Below are 18695 nucleotides of genomic sequence, written 5' to 3' on the forward strand. Positions count from 1 at the left end.
CTTTTGCCTCCGTAAAAACATCGGGTTGGGTTGTTTTCATTCACCGGTCCCTTCACCATGGTCTCGCCATACCATCCACATTTGGGATAATGCTACCGATCCATCACATCAGTGTCGTTATATGTTCAAGAGATGTCATTCAGAGAGTGTCAACCGGGTCCCATCCACTGCCATACATCATCTTTCATCCTTTCATGACCGCCACTCTGAATCATATTTCACAGATCGTTTTCACCATCATCACAATTACTAGCTCCGTTCCGTGTCACTGATGTGGGATTCATTAAGGCCCTCCTTTGACAGATCGCTTCTTGTCGACATCAGCTCATTATCCAAGAAGTTGATCTAGGGACACCCCCTCAGTACTTTGAAGCTTGCATGCCTCAATGGCAAGTTTCTCACTTCCGGCGACAGGTATACATTAATGACCTTCGACCGGGAGACTTTGCGTGGTGTTCGACGCCAAATCCTATATTCATGCCACGTGAATTGTGCTGCAGTTCCTTGAGGGTCATCATCATTATCGGTGATTCCTCTCGCGCTTGTTAACAGTTTACATCGTTGACTGGTAATCAAGCGATGTCTTTCCATGTTCGACTCCAAGAAATTCTCACATGGATCGACCTGTACTTAGAGTGAAGATCGGACAAGTTTGAAGACCCCGGATCTAGTTTCATCCATCCGGGCTGCGACATATATTCAGGAGATAAAGACATAGACATGTGCAACAGATGATCATCCTACTAAAAGGATGATAATTTAAGCAGAGAATTATCAGTCTACTATCAGACGATCGTCTGTTTATGTACAGAAAATGTATTTATAAAGCTGAACATGGGAAATGCCCGCATCAGCTAGATCATGAAAGCAGTATGAAAAATAATGTGTCGTATTGTATTTTGTTACAGGTCACCTCCCGACGATTGAATGAACTTCGGATCCTCCTAATAAAGCATTTCACCCGATAAACGACCTCATACTTTAGGGGGCAACTGTTATAGACATTTTTGTGCCTTACAGCATAGAGCATGAAATGTCAATAATCTGAGGGATCCAAAGTCCCTAAACATGTTGTTCCTACCCCTAGAGGAACAAGGTCAGCAAACCACAGCACTTCAGATCAGTTCTCCACTAAAAAACACTCAAAAACAGGTCAATTTTGGATCAAAGCAGCTGCTCCACTGAGCATCTGCGCTGAATGTCAACTGCTCCATGGTGTACCTGCGCTGAATGTCAACTCCATCAAAGGCTACCTGCGCTGAGCGAGTTTGGACATGTGGAGGAATCTTTCCTCAATGTGTCAGTGCCCAGGAAGCTTCCAAATTGACACTTGGATCAGAAGATTCGCCTAATGATGAGTAAAGAGGTTCTAAAAACTCCAAGTGGAAGGTAGAATCTCTGAGTGGACTCAAGAACTAAAGAACAACTGGGGTTGAAGAGGACAACAGTCACACATCAAGTTGAATTATCTTCACTCCAAAACTCTATATAAGGATCTCATCCCATGGGATCTAGAGGCTGGAATTTTGTGCAAAGAATTGTTGTTGGTTTACAGTTGAGAGTATTGGGTGATTGCTTGAGGGAGGTGAAGAGGAGATTTCTTTCCGTCGGGAAGGTGATGCTAGATTGGGCCTCTTATGGTTGTATCACCGCCTGAACCTTACTTTCTTCCATTAATAAAGCATTTGAGGTTCTTCTATTCACATGTGTTTCAATGATGTATTGTCTTACTTGCATATTTGATTTATGCTAATCCTTGAATCAATTATGAATGCATGCTTCTTGTAGTTTCCTTTTCTCGTCTTGTTTGCAGGATCTTGTGTAGCTGGGCCCGTGAGAAGACAAGGAGCTGGGAGCAAGTAGCAAAGAGAGAAGATTGGATCGACCATTTGCACAAGACATCGGTAAGTGGATCTCTTCCTTTCCTCTTTTGCATGTCATAAAGAAGTAACCTTAGATAGCTTTGCTTCGGCTGTTTCTAAGGAACTATCACCCTTAGAGTGGGATAGGGTCATTCCGTGTTGGATACTTTTCCCCACAACACCTAGGGTTTTGAAGCCAATTTCTCTTGGACGGTCAAATCATTAGAAAAACTTGTATCTAGATGTTCATACACCTTCCCCTATCCTTCATGTACCTTATTAAACACTTCCCATCACTGAGATCCCCCAAATTCCTCATTTTTGCACAAACCCTAGTTTCTAGCTACAACCTGGCAATTTTCTAGGTTTGGCCTGTGTTTTGCCCTTTTGGACCCCTTCCCCTCCCTCAATCTCTAAGATTCCACTTTCCCCTACTTCCTGACATCCCTCCCCACTCCCAAAAATTTCCCCAAGAATTTAGAAGCCCCTTATCCCCTTCATTTCGCTTCATTTCAACAAAATTCCTTGTTTCACACATCGGGACAAGTCGCACTCAAATGATGTTCCAGAGAAATAAAAGATGAATTTTGGAAAACTGAGAGAGGTTTTTGTCCATAACATGCCAAATAAGAAAAACCTCCTTCACTGTTTGCACAGGTGTCATGGTTTTAGAGAAATGTCAAAATTGCAATCGCCAGATCCAAGGAGGTTGGCCAAGGCACTAAAACGACGGAAAAGGCCCGATCCACTCCAAATTTTGGCCAAAACCTCTTTGATTGAGCATGGAACTAAATAGATCAGCCCCAGCACAAATTCCAAGAAATTTTGAGCATTTTGGGTCATTTTGGTTTTTTCAGGCAAAAAACAGGTTTTTCCGCTTGACGGGTCTCACCCCCCGCGCGACCCTTTCATTTGGCTACTCCGTTCCGGGAAAACTAAGAATTTATGGATTTTTCATGAAAATTTACACATGCTCACCCATTTCCAAGATATTTTATGAAGTTTTGGGCCTCCAGAAAGTCAAAAAACAAGCAAAAAATGACTTTCTGCCACATTTTTGACACACAGAAAGCAGTCTTGGGAGCTTGCAATTTTGGAGGGGCAAATGACAACCAAATTCCGAAATTCCACTTGGGTTGGAAAGTAGACATCCAGACCTTTCCAACAAGCCCACGTTTTCCTCATTTTGACACCTGAAAGTGTCTCAAAAGAGCCTCCAAATGCGCGCGACCCGTCCCGGAAATGCGCGCGACCCATCAGGCAATTTTCACAATTTTTCACTTACAGCTCATGGATTCGCCCAGCTTTTACTAGTTTTGACTTTTGATAGGATTTTTCACCATCTTTGATGTAATTTATGTATTTTCATTTTGATATGACACTTATTTACCTTCTCTAGAAGATTCATTCATGAAATAGCATGCATTTAATGAATGAATTGGTTTCCTAGCTTATAGAGGCAAGTTGTTTTGACTGCCTAGATTTTAGTGCTCAGTTTAGAATTGGTTGAAAAAGCTCATAGAAGGATGAGCTCGACCCCTATAGGCAAGGAAAGGTGTTAGCTTGCCTATATTATGTATTTTCTTAGTCATTTTCAGGAGTTGGAAGGTTGGACTCTTGAGGGAGAAGCTATCATTGTATTATTCACTGTATCTCTGCAATTTTTCGCTAAGGAAGACCAGGGTTTTGCAGTCCTTTTTGGGATTCTTGTGGTTACATGTATTGATGGTGTGTTTCTCTATGTACTTGTAAGTGTGTTATGTGAATCATTTCCTTTCTTTTCCTTCTGCACATTAAGCAAATGAAGTGTTAAAGTAGAACTCATCACTGTCATGCTCTGCTTTTAAGTTTGTTTAATTTCAATGTTTTCTACTGTTTAAGGAGAATTCAAAGTTATTTTTTGCTCTCCTTAAATCCTCATCTGTCATTCTTAATCATCCACCTCAATCAAAGGCATCAATACTGTCTCCTACCTCGCCCCAAAGAACCCCCTGCAGAAACTGTGTCCAATCCCCGCACCCTAAATTGCCACCTCCTCAATTTGCCACCAAAAACCCTAAAAATCCCAAATCAACCCTTTTGATCAGTTTACTAGCCTAAAATCAGTGTTACCATATTGGTTATCTCGCCCATTGAAGATCTTTATCGAGATAGACCGGAGAGAGACCTCTCCTGCCCCGTAGGGCTAGCTACGAGGCTAAGTGGTTTGATGTTGCCTTGAAGTTTACCTTTCTCAGCCTGAGGTGAAATTTCAAGCGCTAACAGTTCCAACCCCTAAAAGAACAAGGTCAACTGATTACATCTTCTCCCATGAAGTTCTCCATGAAAAACTACTCAGAACTGGTCAAAACTGGACCATCTCACTTGCTCCATGGTCAAAGTGTGTTGCATCCCGCCTAAATGCACACAGGAGGTGCGATGAATACTGAAAATCCCTTCTATGGGGTGCGATGGGCGAGAATGGACAAATGGCAGGATCAATCTGCAAGGTGGAGGATCATGGAATCTTCCTGAAACTTCTCCTGTGACACTTGCCTCTCTACATTCACCCAGGGACGAGTAAGAGATCATTAATCTCCAAGTGGAATCAAGAACTATCAGAGAGAGGACACTAATCAAATCTCAAAAGCTGACTCACCCCCGTTGCAAACATCTATATATGGATCCCTCATCCCAGAGATCGGGGGCTGGAATTTTGTATATTGTAAGGAAGTGCTGCTGGTTTCTTGGTGTAACATCATAGTGTTGGGTGATCTAAGCTTTTCATGAGGTGAAGAAGGGATTTCTTGCTGAGAGGATGATGCTGGGTTAGAACAATTGGTTGTAATCCTCTTTGCTATTCTTGATTATTAATAAAGCTATTCATGTTTTCCTCCACATTCTTGTATGATTGATGATATATGCATTTTTGTGGTCAATATATATCTGGTCCTATATTGTTTATGATAGTAGATCTATGTTCTTGGATAGTGTTATGCTGTTTTAATTCTACAGGTTCTCTTTGAAGCTGGGTAGACGAGGAAGAGAGTGGAAAAGATCTATCAGAAGGGAGAGGAATCAAGCAAGGAACCAAGCGCAAGACAGAGGTTGGTCTCCTTCTTTCCCCTCTTATCTACTTCTCATAAAGGAAAACAAAAGTGGTTTTAGTTTGTTTGTTTCAAAGGTAGCTACCAGCCTTAGTGGGACTAGCAGCTCTGCATAGACACTAGATTTCCCGATAACAAAATGGCGACTCCATTGGGGACTAGCAACTCTGCATAGACACTAGTGGTCTTAGTGATAGAAGAAGAAGAAAGAGAAGAAGAAGAAGGAGCCAAAGGTGAAAAGGGGCGACGAGGCATCGTCTAGCGAAAATCCACACACTGCACCGTCCAGGTCTAAATCGCCATGTGTCATTTTCAAAGGAGACCACTATCATCGAGATTGTCCTTGCATCCCTCGGATCTTAAGGGATTGGTCTCCTCGTTTGCACAATTCGGTGTCATCAACCTTTGATGATCATGTTGAAAATACATCGTCGACTAGTGAAAGTGAAGCCCCTGGACAAAAAGGAAAATGTAAATTTCCTTGAAAAATATGTGAAGGCGATCGCGTCGTCCACCGTTGTCCCATCTTAGACGAGGCTAAAAGATTTTTGGACGACCGTCCGGTTTCACCGTTACAACTTCCTCCTGGATATAAGAAGCTCTTGCCGAGTCCATCGCTAGTTGAAAATCTGGCTGACACGCCTTTGTGGTCGGCCGAAGCGTCTATCATTGAAGATAAACCATATGAATCCAAACCAGATGAAAGTCAAAAGGTTGAGGCGGCAGTTGACCTGGTCTTGGCTTCAGAGGATCCATCTTCAGATGATACAGTCACCGGAGAGAACAAGGACGACACCGTCCAAATTCTCTTCTGAAGCACAGACTCTGATGAACATGGGGGTAGTCTACCCGTTCCTTTATCACAGGAAGGAAGTTCGTCAGAGTCATATCCGGCCATCTATTCAGTCCCACCTCCAAGCAACCTAGTTGTTTCCTTCGATTGGAATCTACTAGGCAGACCCCGCTTACCGGCTAGTGTGCCATTTCAAATCATTGCTCAAATATATAGAATGGTCATGGCCGGTACCATCATAGATGAAGGGGCTTCTATGAGTATCCTTTCCTCAACAGCTTGGAAAGTGCCTGGTTCGCCATCGCTTTTGCCTGAAATGAGAAATCTAACAGGTTTTGACAAAGGAACCAGTCGACCGTTAGGGAACCTTCCCAGTGTGCCGATAACTTTGAGAAAGAAAACCGTTCACTTGAACATAATGGTAGTCCAAGGACCCCTGGATTATAATCTGCTCCTTGGATGTGACTATATTTATTGCATGGGAGCCATTGTCTCCTCACTCTTTAGAGTAATGTGTTTTCCGCATGAAGGAAGAGTGGTCAAGCTAGTCATTTTGTTATCGGGAAATCTAGTGTCTATGTAGAGCTGCTAGTCCCACTAAGGCTGGTAGCTACCTTAGAAACAAAAAAACTAAAACCACTTTCGTTTTCCTTTATGAGAAGTAGATAAGAGGGGAAAGAAGGATACCAACCTCTATCTTGCATTTGGTTCCTTGCTTAATTCCTCTCCCTTCTGATAGATCTTTGCCACTCACCTCCTCGTCTACCCAGCTTCAAAGAGAACCTGTAGAATCAAAGTAGCATAACGCTATCCAAGAATATAGATCTACTATCATAAACAACATAGGACCAGATATATATTGACCACACGAATGCATATATCATCAATCATACAAGAATGTGGAGGAAAACTTGAATAGCTTTATTAATAATCAAGAATAGCAAAGAGGATTACAACCAATTGTTCTGACCCAGCATCATCCTCTCAGCAAGAAGGCCCTTCTTCACCTCATGAAAAGCTTAGATCACCCAACACTATGATGTTACACCAAGAAACTAGCAACACTTACAAGATACAAAATTCCAGCCTCTGGATATCTGGCATGAGGGATCCATATATATATGTTTGCAAGGGGGGTGAGTCAGCTTTTGAGATTTGATTAGTGTCATCTCTCTGATAGTTCTTGATTCCACTTGGAGATTGATGATCTCTTACTCATCCCTGGGTGAATGTAGAGAGGCAAGTGTCACAAGAGAAGTTTCTGGAAGATTCCATGATCCTCCACCTTGCATATTGACCCTGCCATTTGTCCACTCTCGCCCATCGCACCCCATAGAAGGGCTTTTCAGTATGCATCGCCCCTCCTGTGTGTATTTAGGTGGGATGCAGTGCACTTTGACCATGGAGTAGGTGAGATGGTCCAGTTTTGACCAGTTCTGAGTAGTTTTTCATGGAAAACTTCTAGGAGAAGATGTAATCAGCTGACCTTGTTCTTTTAGAGGTTGGAACAAAACTTTTAGGGACTTAAGTGCCCTTAGTTTATATTGGGGTTGTAGTGCCCAAAAATGTCTATAACAGTTGCCCCCTAAAGCATGAGGTCGTTAATCTGTTGATGTCAGGTGAAATGCTTTATCATGAGGATCTGAAGTTTTTTCGAGCTGGAAGGCGACCTGTAATAAGATACAATACAATACATTATCTTCATAATATTTTAATGATCTAGCTGAGGTGGGCATTCCCATACTTAGCTTTATAAATTCATTTTCATGTACATAAGACAGAAAATCGTCTGAGTGCAGACTGATGATTCTGGTAGAGCCATCATCCTTTGGATCAGATGATTATCTATGTAGTAATGATGTACATTTGATGTCTTTATTTTCCTGAATATATATCGTAGCCCGGATGGATGAAACTAGATCCGAGGGCTTCAATCTCGTTCGATCTTCAATCAAAGTACAAGTCGATCCATGTGAGAGATGTTCTGGAGTCGAACATGGAAAGACGTCGCCTGATTACCAACCAATGATGTAAGCTGTTAACATGCGCGAGACAAATCACCGATAATGATGATGACCCTCAAGGTACTACAGTACAACTTACGTGGTGTGAATAAGGGACTTGGCGTTGAACACCACGCAAAATCTTTTGGTCGAAGGCCATTGATGTAAACCTGTCGCCGGAAGTGAGAAACTTTCCATTGAGGCATGCAAGCTTCAAAGTACTGAAAGAGTTGTTCCTAGATCGACTTCCTGGATAATGAGCTAATGTCGACAAGAAGCGATCCGTCATAGGAGGGCCTTAGTGAACCCCACATCAATGACACGGAACGGAGCAAATTATTTTAATGGAGGTTAAAACGATCTGATGATATAAGGATCAGGGTGGCGGTCATGAAAGGATGGAGTGTAGATGTATTGCAGTGGATGAGACACAGGTGAATTCTCTGAGCAAATTCTCTTGAACATATCGGCGACACTGACATGATGGATTGGTAGTGTTAACCCCAAATATGGATGGTGTGATGGACCCATGGTGATATGACCAGTGAACGGAACAACCCAACCCGACTCGGATGCAGAGAGAAAGTGTCACGTTCAAGAGCGAATTGCTACCAATAAAGTTTCTTCAAGTTTTCTTCCCAATTTTTCCCCAGTCATTGCTGACCAGTACCTCTTTATTTTTGTCAAGCTTGAGGAGGATAACATATGCTTGTTCTATAATTTTCCCTTCGGGCAAACCCATCGCTATGTTTTAACGAGGCTAGCGATAGTGAAACTCGTTCTTGTCTGTATGGACAAGTTTGTCGCTATTGAGTTTTAACGAGTTTAATGACAAGGGTAACTCGGTCCTTTTCAATTTGAGATAGTCTGGAAAAGGGACGTAAAGAAAACTCCAATAATCCTTTTTCGTCATATAATCCCTTGAGTCCGAAAAAGCATAAAACAATACAAAAGGGATGAATTTTCGGTACTTTTAATGAGCCGAACAAAACAAGCACTCGATTGTTTTGTGTAATAATCCCTCAAGTCGAAGAAGATTAAAATATAAAGGAGGGATAGCACTTCCGGTCACTTTAACGAGCTGGAGAGGCCAATCGCTCGACAATCTTTTCATATTTTACGAGTCAGCTGAAAAGAGCTTAAAGGAGACTCGTTTTTTGAGGAACGAGTGATAAATTCGGGTAGCATCTAATTCCAGGTAAGGTTTGGAATTTTCCAATCACGGTAGTGTCACAAGGATGGCTAACAGGATAACTCTTCGCAGCTGTTCCTCAAAAAGGGTAAACAATCAAATGGAGGTGAATGATCGGCCAATACAAAGTGGAGGTGATGATGAGAACACGACCAAGGTTTCAAAGGCTGATGAAAATACATTCACGATGGTTATTTACCGGAAATTGGTTCATTTTTTAATGAGCTTAAACTCTGGGGGAACATTTGCTCATTGCTTATGTTTATTTTTTAACGAGCTTGAATTCCGCGTTAAAACTACTCGATCCAGTCGTATAATAAGGATGTCTCATATAATTGGCAATTTTTCAAAGCTTTGCCCTACATCCTTTCTTTATGCAAGTTAGGAAACGACCAATCCTATGAGTTTAAAGGGTTAGAGGACCTACAAATTTAAAAAATAAATGGTCGCTCTTCACTTGCATGCCAAAAGGTTTGCATGCCACCAGGTATAGTGAAGTAGAGTTTCCAAGTTACTCCTCAATTTGCAGACAAAACATTTGTTTTATCGGGAAAGGCCTACCTTTTAATAGAGGTATCTTATTCCGGTCTAACCCCATTTTCCTAAATGGACAGGTGTGTCAACCAGTCATATATCCTTTGCGGAAACCTACTCTATGCCCAAGGTTTTCCTGCCGAAACAGACCAGGGTGCATGCCCCCGGGTTTCAGTCATGTCCTCATGAATCACTCACGCTCATCAGGTGGACGGACTGGGGATTGATGAGACATTCCTTGCATGAAAAGACCATTCAGGGATGGTATTTGACTATTTGCAATGTGTGAATCAGGGAATGAAAGCTGGTCTATGAGCTTGACCACTCTTCCTTTATACAGAAAACACATTACTCTAAAGAGTGAGGAGACAATGGCTCCCATGCAATAAATATAGTCACGTCCAAGGAGTAGATTATAATCCAGGGGTCCTTGGACTACCATTACGTTCATGTGAACGGTTTTCTTTCTCAATGTTATCGTCACACTGGGAAGGATCCCTAACGGTCGACTGGTTCTTTTGTCAAAGCCTATTATATTTCTCATTTTAGGCAAAAGAGATGGCGAACCAAGCGCTTTCCAAGCAGTTGAGGAAAGGATACTCACAAAAGCCCCTTCATCTATGATGGTACCGGCCATGACCATTCTATATATTTGAGCCATGATTCGAAATGGCACACTAGCTGGTAAGCGGGGTCTACCTAGTAGATTCCAATCGAAGGAAACAACTAGGTTGCTTGGAGGTGGGACCAAATAGACGGGCGGATACGACTTTGACGAACTTCCTTCCTGCAGTAAAGGAACGGGTAGACTGCCCCCATGTTCGTTAGAGTCTGTGCTTACGAAGAGAATTTGGACGGTGTCGTCCTTGTTCTCTCCGGTGACTGTATCATCTGAAGATGGATCCTCTGAAGGCAAGACCGGGTCAACTGCCGCCTCGACCTTTTGACTTTCATCTGGTGTGGATTCAAATGGTTTATCCTCAATGATAGATGCTTCGGCCGACCACAATGGCGTGTCAGCCGGATTTTCAACTAGTGACGGACTCGGCAAAAGCTTCTTATATCTAGGAGGAAGCCGTAACGGTGAAATCAGACGGTCATCCAAAACTCTTTTAGCCTCATATAAGAAGGGACAACGGTGGATGGCATGATCGCCTTCACATAGTTTACAAGGAAATTTACATTTTCCTTTTTGTCCAGGGGCTTCACTTTCACTAGTTGACGGTGTATTTTCAACATGATCATCAGAGGTTGATGACACCGGATTGTGCAAACGAGGAGACCAGTCCCTTAAGATCTGAGGGATGCAAGGAAAATCTCGATGATAGTGGTCTCCTTTGCAAATGACACATGGCGATTTAGGCCTGGACGGTGCAGTGTGTGGATTTTCGCTAGACGATGCCTAGTTGCCCCTTTTCACCTTTGGCTCCTTCTTCTTCTTCTCTTTCTTCTTCTTCTCCCTCTTCTTCTCAGTTACTTGATTTTTGGCTTTACCAGCTTTATCAAGCGAAGAGGAAGGAGGAGAGGGAGAACTGGACGAAGTAGAAGGTTGGGGGGTAACTTTGGCATCATTTAGTTGCTGATTTGATTGTTCAGGAATCACGGTGTTCTGAACGACAGAGGTCGAGAAGAGCCATACGGGCAAGCCGATTGTCAATCCTGGAAGTGACAATGTGGCCATATGGGGTGCACCAACATCTCCCCAAGAGGAGAAAGGACTAGGATTTCCTCCAAGGGAAAATCCTTGGTTGGTGGACTCCATTTTTCTCAACCTAAGACCAACGTAGGAAAGGTGATGTTTACTCCAATTAAAATAAATTTTAGATTCTTTGACACAACTTGTTTTTTCAATTTTTAAGAGTCGAGAAAAAATAAAAGATGACTCTAGTCGCCTTCGATTTTTAATGAGCCTGAAGTGACAAGTGCTCAGATGGACCTTTTTCTTTAAGGAGCCTGAAAAGGAACAAAAGAGACTGCTCTGGAAATCTAGACAGAGGGATTACCAAACCAATAGCAAAACTGCAGAATACTTTTTACGGTATGGCAGTCAATCTTCCCAAATGTTGTGTTTAGTGCATTGCGATCGATAGGGTGGCAGACACGGCTTCCTATGGATAAAGTATAAAGCCTATTGTAGTCTCCCAATATATACTTGACGGTACGTGGGAGCACAAGTCCGTACTGGCACTTATCGTCTCAAAGTGGAGGAATCACCCAACCATCACTGAAAACAACATTTACCAGGCTTTACGATGCCGGAATATGACTCTAGCCTAGACTTCTAAATGTTGTGCATTAGGTTCCAAAGCGTTTTTAGATTCATTAAATTTATTTTACAGTTGATCTTGCTTAAGAAATTTTCCTTTCAGGTTCACCGTGTTAGCACCTAAATCTGCCTCAGGCTGAAGGAAGGAAAAAATTAGGGTAACCACAAACCATGCTCAGTCTGGTAGCTAGCCCTACCAGAGCAGGAGAGGGCTCTCTCCGAGTCATGCTCAGTGAATGGATAATCGAAAATGGTCTGAGATGACTTACAATGAAATATTTGCCTTAGGCTAGTAAGTGAATAGGGATTCGGGAAACAATTTTCATGAATGACCGAGCTTCTGGGATGTTATGGGACCGACGCTCAACAAAGAACAGAGAATTTAATACAAAGGCATAGATTATTCTGTGAGGCAAGGTAAGCGGAAAATGTAACAATTTAGTTTGAGGTACTGCGGCATGAATAGATTGCTGAAGAAAGTGAAAAGGGCATAGTGACATGAATCCTTTTCAACAGAAGAATAACACTGAACACGAAATTTTCCCACAGGCAGAGCAATAAAATTGAATTCTACCTAATCTCACTCAGAAAATTTCACTAGAAATGAACATGAATTGAATTATGAAACATAACGAAATACATATGAAAACATAAGAGACACATTTTCTACACTCACAACCACAAGAATCTCATGAAACAGAGCCGCTGCCTTTCATTAATTCTCTGTCAAAAATACACAGTGAAGAAACAAAGTTTCTTTCCCACAGTCTCCCAGAAGTTACAAGCCAACCAACCCTTTGCAAATAACTTACATACAATATATAGAATGTGTGAGGAAGAGATAGAATGCCCAAGGGTTGGGGAGTTACTCGAATCATTACAAAATGGAGATGGAGAGCCAACCATCAGCTACAGGTGCAGCGCTGCAAACATGACATTTGGCTTGGGGTGACCGTTTGCCTTCCTTCGCCACTTGGATAGAAGCCAATATAGAGAAAAACTCTTTAAATGCCACCTTTGGTGCCAAAAAACCAAAGTGTAGATGAGCGGGCCCACTTGGAGAAGTCGCGAACCGAGATTTCGCGAAACGGAAGCAAATTGGCAGTTTTTTCCTCTGTGCGCCCGCCATTTTTTCTGTGCGTCGCGCTACTTTGGGACCTGTTTTGGGGTAGTTTCAGGTGTCCAAAATGTGTCCAAGTGGGTTTTCTAGAAATCTTGTCCTCTCTACTTCCTAACCCAACTGGAATTTTCAAATTTGGTGCTCATTTGCCCCTCGAAATATCCATTCTCCCAAGACTGCTTTCTGTGTGTCAAAAAATTGGCAGAGAGGCCATTTTTGGGTGTTTTTTGACCTTTAGGAGACGCAGATTTTGCCCAAATCTCTTGCCCGGACAATAGTAGTCGTAATTTTCCATGTTGAATCCAAATCTGCAAGCCATTCCTCATTTGGAGTCCTAGAATTTTAGCGTCGCGCCAGTGGCGCGGCGCAGAGGGAGAAAATCCTCGTTTTTTACCCAAAAAATTACCAAGTGACCAAAATTTCCCCAAATTTTTTGAAATTTGGGCTAGAGGATCTCTATTGGGTGTTATGATGGGCCAAGGAAGCCTCAGCCAAGATTCGAAGCCGATCTTTCTCTTTTTCCCTTTTTGTTCTTCTTGTTGCTTTCCTCAATTTTGCTTTCAAGTTCCTTATCCGGGCATGTGCACTCATGTTTCGCACCCTATAACGGAAAGCCATATGTCTCAATAGAGAAAGGTCTTGGTTAGCTTTATCCAGCAGCCTATCCAAATACATGTTGACCCTCTCAAGGTTGGCCTCCCGATCCTCATTGATTGGTTGCTCCAAAGATGTGAGCGCAACCCTTCTTCTTTGAGCAACTTGGCGATGCTCACGAATATTTTGCAGCTCCATGATCGTCTGTTGGTCCTAAAGTTGTTTGTTTCTCTGCTCCAAGTATTTCATGTTCCACTTAGCCCTCTCCAAGTCAAGGGATAAGGACTCAGTCACTGACAGCTGCTCCTGGATGATCTCTGTAAGCTCCTCATTTGTTGGTTCTGCATTTGTCTCATCATCTTGGAGGAGAACAAGCTCGGTCTCTCGCTCACCTGATGGCCCTTCCTCTTGCACTGGCTCCTTACCCTTACCTTTCTCCTGTGATGCTGATGTCGGAAGCAAGGCCCCTTCCACCCCGGGTGGAGATAACACTCGCTTTGCTGCTGCAAATAAGGGTCTACTGCCTTTCTGATAGGTGATGTATACTGGCATAGTGGCAGTCTCATGTCACTCATACTGATGAGATGGGCCCCCTATCTCATGCTCTGCCTCTGAAACCACCTGTGGAGCGCTGAAGAAGTCACGGGAGATGAAGTCCTCCCAAGCAATACCCTGCAATCCCAACTGATGGTCCACCAAAATCCGGATAAGGGCAAAGTGATACACACTGTTGAGCTGCTATCGAGGGGTCTTGTGCTGCATGAAATTTCTCATCCTCTCTATGTTCCCGCAGATGAAAAATGGGAGGTTCATCATCCGCACCCTGGTAAAGTGCATGAGCAACCTGATGTGATAGGCATAAAGGCGAGAAAACCTCCCCTCGCAACTGAAGTACTTCATGATCAATTTCATGAGCGGGGCATACTCATCTTTTAGAAATCTGAATGGAAAAACTCTCGTGAGGTGGCTCAAATAGCTGTCTTTGATGTAAGGCTCATAATGATGCCTCTCTACCTTCTTCTTCTTGTGCCACTGCTCTCCAATGTTTGGTATGCCTGTTGCCACTGATATGGTTTCGGGTGTCAATGTGAAAGTGACCCCAACCAAGATAGACTGTCCCCCATGTAGGTGAAGTGCAAAAAGACGGGCCAACTCATGATGAACTCTGACATTTGCCACCCTCTGACAAAATTCAAAACATGCTAAGTGCTGGAAACAAGACATAGCAAGAGGGCATGCCTGCAACTCGGTGAGGGTGTTTGGCTCATCTCTAAGATGTCTGCCACTCCGGTGATGTCTCCTGTGGGCCATCTCTCCTGAAGCTGTATCACTGTGGGTCTCCTCCTCATATTCTGATGAAACTTCGGATGCCATTACTGTTGTTTGTACCCTGAGTTTTATGTTGCCCTTTGATTCCAATGAAGCTGGTAGTTGCTATGAAAATCTGCCACCAAGGGGACAATAAAATAGGGAGTATTAGGAGGGGAATGATGAAATGGGAATAGGGGTTAAGGGGAGATATTTGTCAGGGATTTGGGAGTAGTTTGGGTATAGTGTTGATGGGGTAGGGTTTGAAACACTTTGGCAGCACTGTCACTGTAGCATAAACCCTAGGATCATGATTTCTTTGTGTCTTCTTTTGTTTGCTTTATAATTTTTTTTTTGCATTTGATTTATACTCCTAAAACCATGCTACTCCTTTCAAGTTTTATGCAAGAGTGGAGGTAGGTTGCCTACCTTTCAAATTTGATGAGCATCCAAAAATTTTTAGGCAAATTAATTGGTTTCTGGGCTTTATATCTATATGCGTCGCGGGCAATGCCCAGTGCGCCGCGCCAGTGGCGGATTTACACAATGGAAGGGCTCTATGTGTGCCGCACCCAATGAGTGCACCACGCTCCTTGGTGTGTGTGCCGCGCACCCTGAAATCACCCTAAATTGCTCCTAATCATTTGACTCTTCAACCCTTTGACCATGCACCTTTCTTCCACAGCCTTGCTTGCACAATAAGCTGGTCTTATGGTGATTTTGAGTTAACCAAATAGTGGAGGAATAGGGAGAGGGTTTAGTAGTGATTTAGGGTGGGGTTTTAGGAAAAATGATCAAGGGGAGATGGGAAAAATGATAGGTGAGGGGAAAAAGGTGAGTGGAGTGAAACCTTGGCACTAGCAACACATTTTGACAACCCAGCCATCATTTTCTTAGTGATTTCTTATGGTTGACCTTATGCATTTGGGTGACATTCAAACATCTCTATAAACACCATATCATTGGCAAAATTTGATGAACCGGTGATGTCATAAGGCCTACCTCTTGAATTGATAGCATTCACCGAAATTCAGAGTGCTTTGGCAACATTTTTCGGCCCTTGGTCTGTGTGTGTCGCGCGTAAATCCCAGTGCGCCGCGCCTGTGTAATCCTTCAACTGCAGGCTGGCTACGTGTGTGCCGCGCCCGGTGAGTGCGCCGCGCTCCTGGTTATGTGCGTCGCGCCCTCCAAAACCTGCTTCCACTCACTCAAACACTCTAATCTCACACTCATGCCTTTGCAATGTCTTCTCCAAGTCTTGTAGCAGCACAATGCCTTTTATTTGGGTAAAAACATGTATATATAGCCTTGGAAGAGATGGGTTTAATTTTTGCTTCCTTGAAAACCCATTTTTTTTAATGTTGTGTTTTGCACTTTTTCATTGACTTTAGAACACACTGATTTTCACTTTCCCTTTGAAATTTTGGCTCAAATGATGAAATTTTCGGCACATCTTTGCAGGGACTGTATGACAGATCATTTGGCCACGGAAACCATAACTGCATCTGAAAAGTCAACTGGTGATTTTTTGGAAAATTTTGTCATAAATGACCATTGTTTGACTTTTCTTCAAAACAGAGTTTTGAAGAAGAGTCGAAGTCTATCCACGTGACGATGAAGCTCTCTGAACCATAGCTGTGTAAGGGCCTCCCTCTGGCCTACATGGCTTTTCTGGACATGTTTCAAAGACCAAATTGATGAATTCCTAGACCCAAACATAGAAAATGACTTTTGTCCTGTAAAGGACCAGACCTTGACTGTCATGGACTTTGGTGATTATTGGCACAAGACCTGAGCCAAACATGAAGGGAAATGATTAGCATGACTTTCTCCGTCAGATCATGGCATGCCCCTAGCAAAATGCAGTTTAGTGAATGGAGCGGGACACCTAAAATTGAAATGCACAAAGAGTTTTGATCTCTGACGGAGGGCTGACCAGACCAACTCTAACACACTGTGTGATGTAGATATACAATTCCTAAAATGCAATCTAAGATGATAAACAATCGTTTAATATTCTTTTTTGCAATGAAAATCCTAACTACTAAGGAAAGAGAGACGATATTCATTCAACATAGAGCAGAGATCACACACTATATGCACTGTCCTAAATCAAACCAACAAACAGTCTAAATGCAAATGCACATGCATGTATTTGTTTTTCAGCCTTCTTAATGTGTGAATGATAAAAAGAAAGCTAAGCGCAAATCTGAATTATTTTTCAAAGCGACATTACTAACAAGTTTCTTTTCAAGACAAAATGAAGACAATGATGACACTTTGTGATTTGGAATTGAAAACTTGCTTTCGACACTTGAAAAACTATTAATTCAAATCAAATACAAGAGTAACAGTGTAATCGACTATCAAGAACAATAAGATTCTCTTCTATGACTGAAAACGACACTTGCGACACTTCCAGATCAAGAAACGACAGTTCAATTACGCTACTTCTTTGTAAAAGAGAACTGAAAATGGATCACAATACATAAGAACATGTCAGGCCAGGGTAGCTCCAGAATGGGCAGAAGAAAATTGATTGATTATTTCATTAGATAACTATTGTTTATATACATAAATGAGACAGATCAGTTCATCTTCTTGATGACTGTTCACGTTCCAGTTTACCCAACCGCTGAGGATTAGGTGTGAACATTCCCCCCCTTAATCTGAAGGGATGTTGGTGAGTCCAAGCATCGTTCTGAATCTTTCAAGATTTTCTCTTCCAAGTGCTTTGGTGAAGATGTCTGCAATTTGCTCATTTGTGGAACAATGACGGAGATGGATTGTTTTGGCCTCAACATGATGTCGGATCAGATGATATTTAGTATTGATGTGCTTAGTACGATCATGGAACTTTGGGTTCTTGGCCAATTTTATTGTAGAGGTGTTATCAATCATGAGTGGAGTTGATTGTACTTGTTTTACCTGCAAATCTTCAAGAATTTTCCTGAGCCACACAATTTCTTTCGTTGCTTCAGCTGCTACCACGTATTCTGCTTCTGTTGTGGAATCTACTGGAACTGATTGTTTGCATGATCTCTAGGAGACAGCTCCTGATCCAAGACTCATAGCATATCCTGAAGTAGATAACCCAGTTTCTTTGTCTCCATCGAAGTCTGAATCAGAGTATCCAATCAAGTTGAAGTCGTCCACCTGTGTATACTTGATTCCAAGGTCTTGAGTTCCCTTCAAGTACCTTAGAACTCTTTTTGCAGTAGACCAATGTCCCTCACAAGGCTTTTGCATAAACCTGGAGAGGATTCCAATAGCAAATGAAATGTCTGGTCTGGTAGTAGTGAGGTAGATGAGACTTCCTACAAGCTGTCTATACTTTGTTGCATCCTCAAATTCCTTTCCTTCAATAGATGTGAGCTTCAAGTTTTGTTCCATTGGAGTAGAAAGAGGATTGCACTCTTTCATGCCAAATTTGTTTAACAAATCTCCAATGTATTTCTTTTGAGAAAGAAATATGGATTTTGGATGTTGGGTTACTTCAATGCCAAGATAGTAATGAACATAGCCCAAATCAGTCATTTCAAAGCTTTTTCCTAATTCTTTCTTTATGGATGCAATATAGCTTTCATTGTTCCCTGTCATTAAAAGATCATCTACATATACCACAAGATATACAACTGTTTTGCCAACTTTCTTGACAAATAAAGTTGCATCATCAAGATCAAAATGATTGAAGTTGAGTTTCAGAAGATGCTCAGTTAGTTTTTCATACTAGGCTCGTGGTGCTTGTTTGTGGCCATACAAGGACTTCACAAGTTTGCATACTTTATGTTCATGTCCTTTCACAGCAAATCCTTCAGGCTGGGACATAAAAACATTCTCTTTTAGATCTCCATTCAAGAATGCAGGTTTTACATCCATTTGATGGACTTTCCAACCGTTCTGAGCAGCTAGTGCAAAGAGTGTCTGGATGGTGGCC

The sequence above is a fragment of the Pinus tabuliformis genome, chromosome 3_2 (assembly GCF_031772625.1).
Source record: "Pinus tabuliformis cultivar Carrire ecotype Pingquan chromosome 3_2, CPIR1, whole genome shotgun sequence".
Taxonomy (NCBI): domain Eukaryota; kingdom Viridiplantae; phylum Streptophyta; class Pinopsida; order Pinales; family Pinaceae; genus Pinus; species Pinus tabuliformis.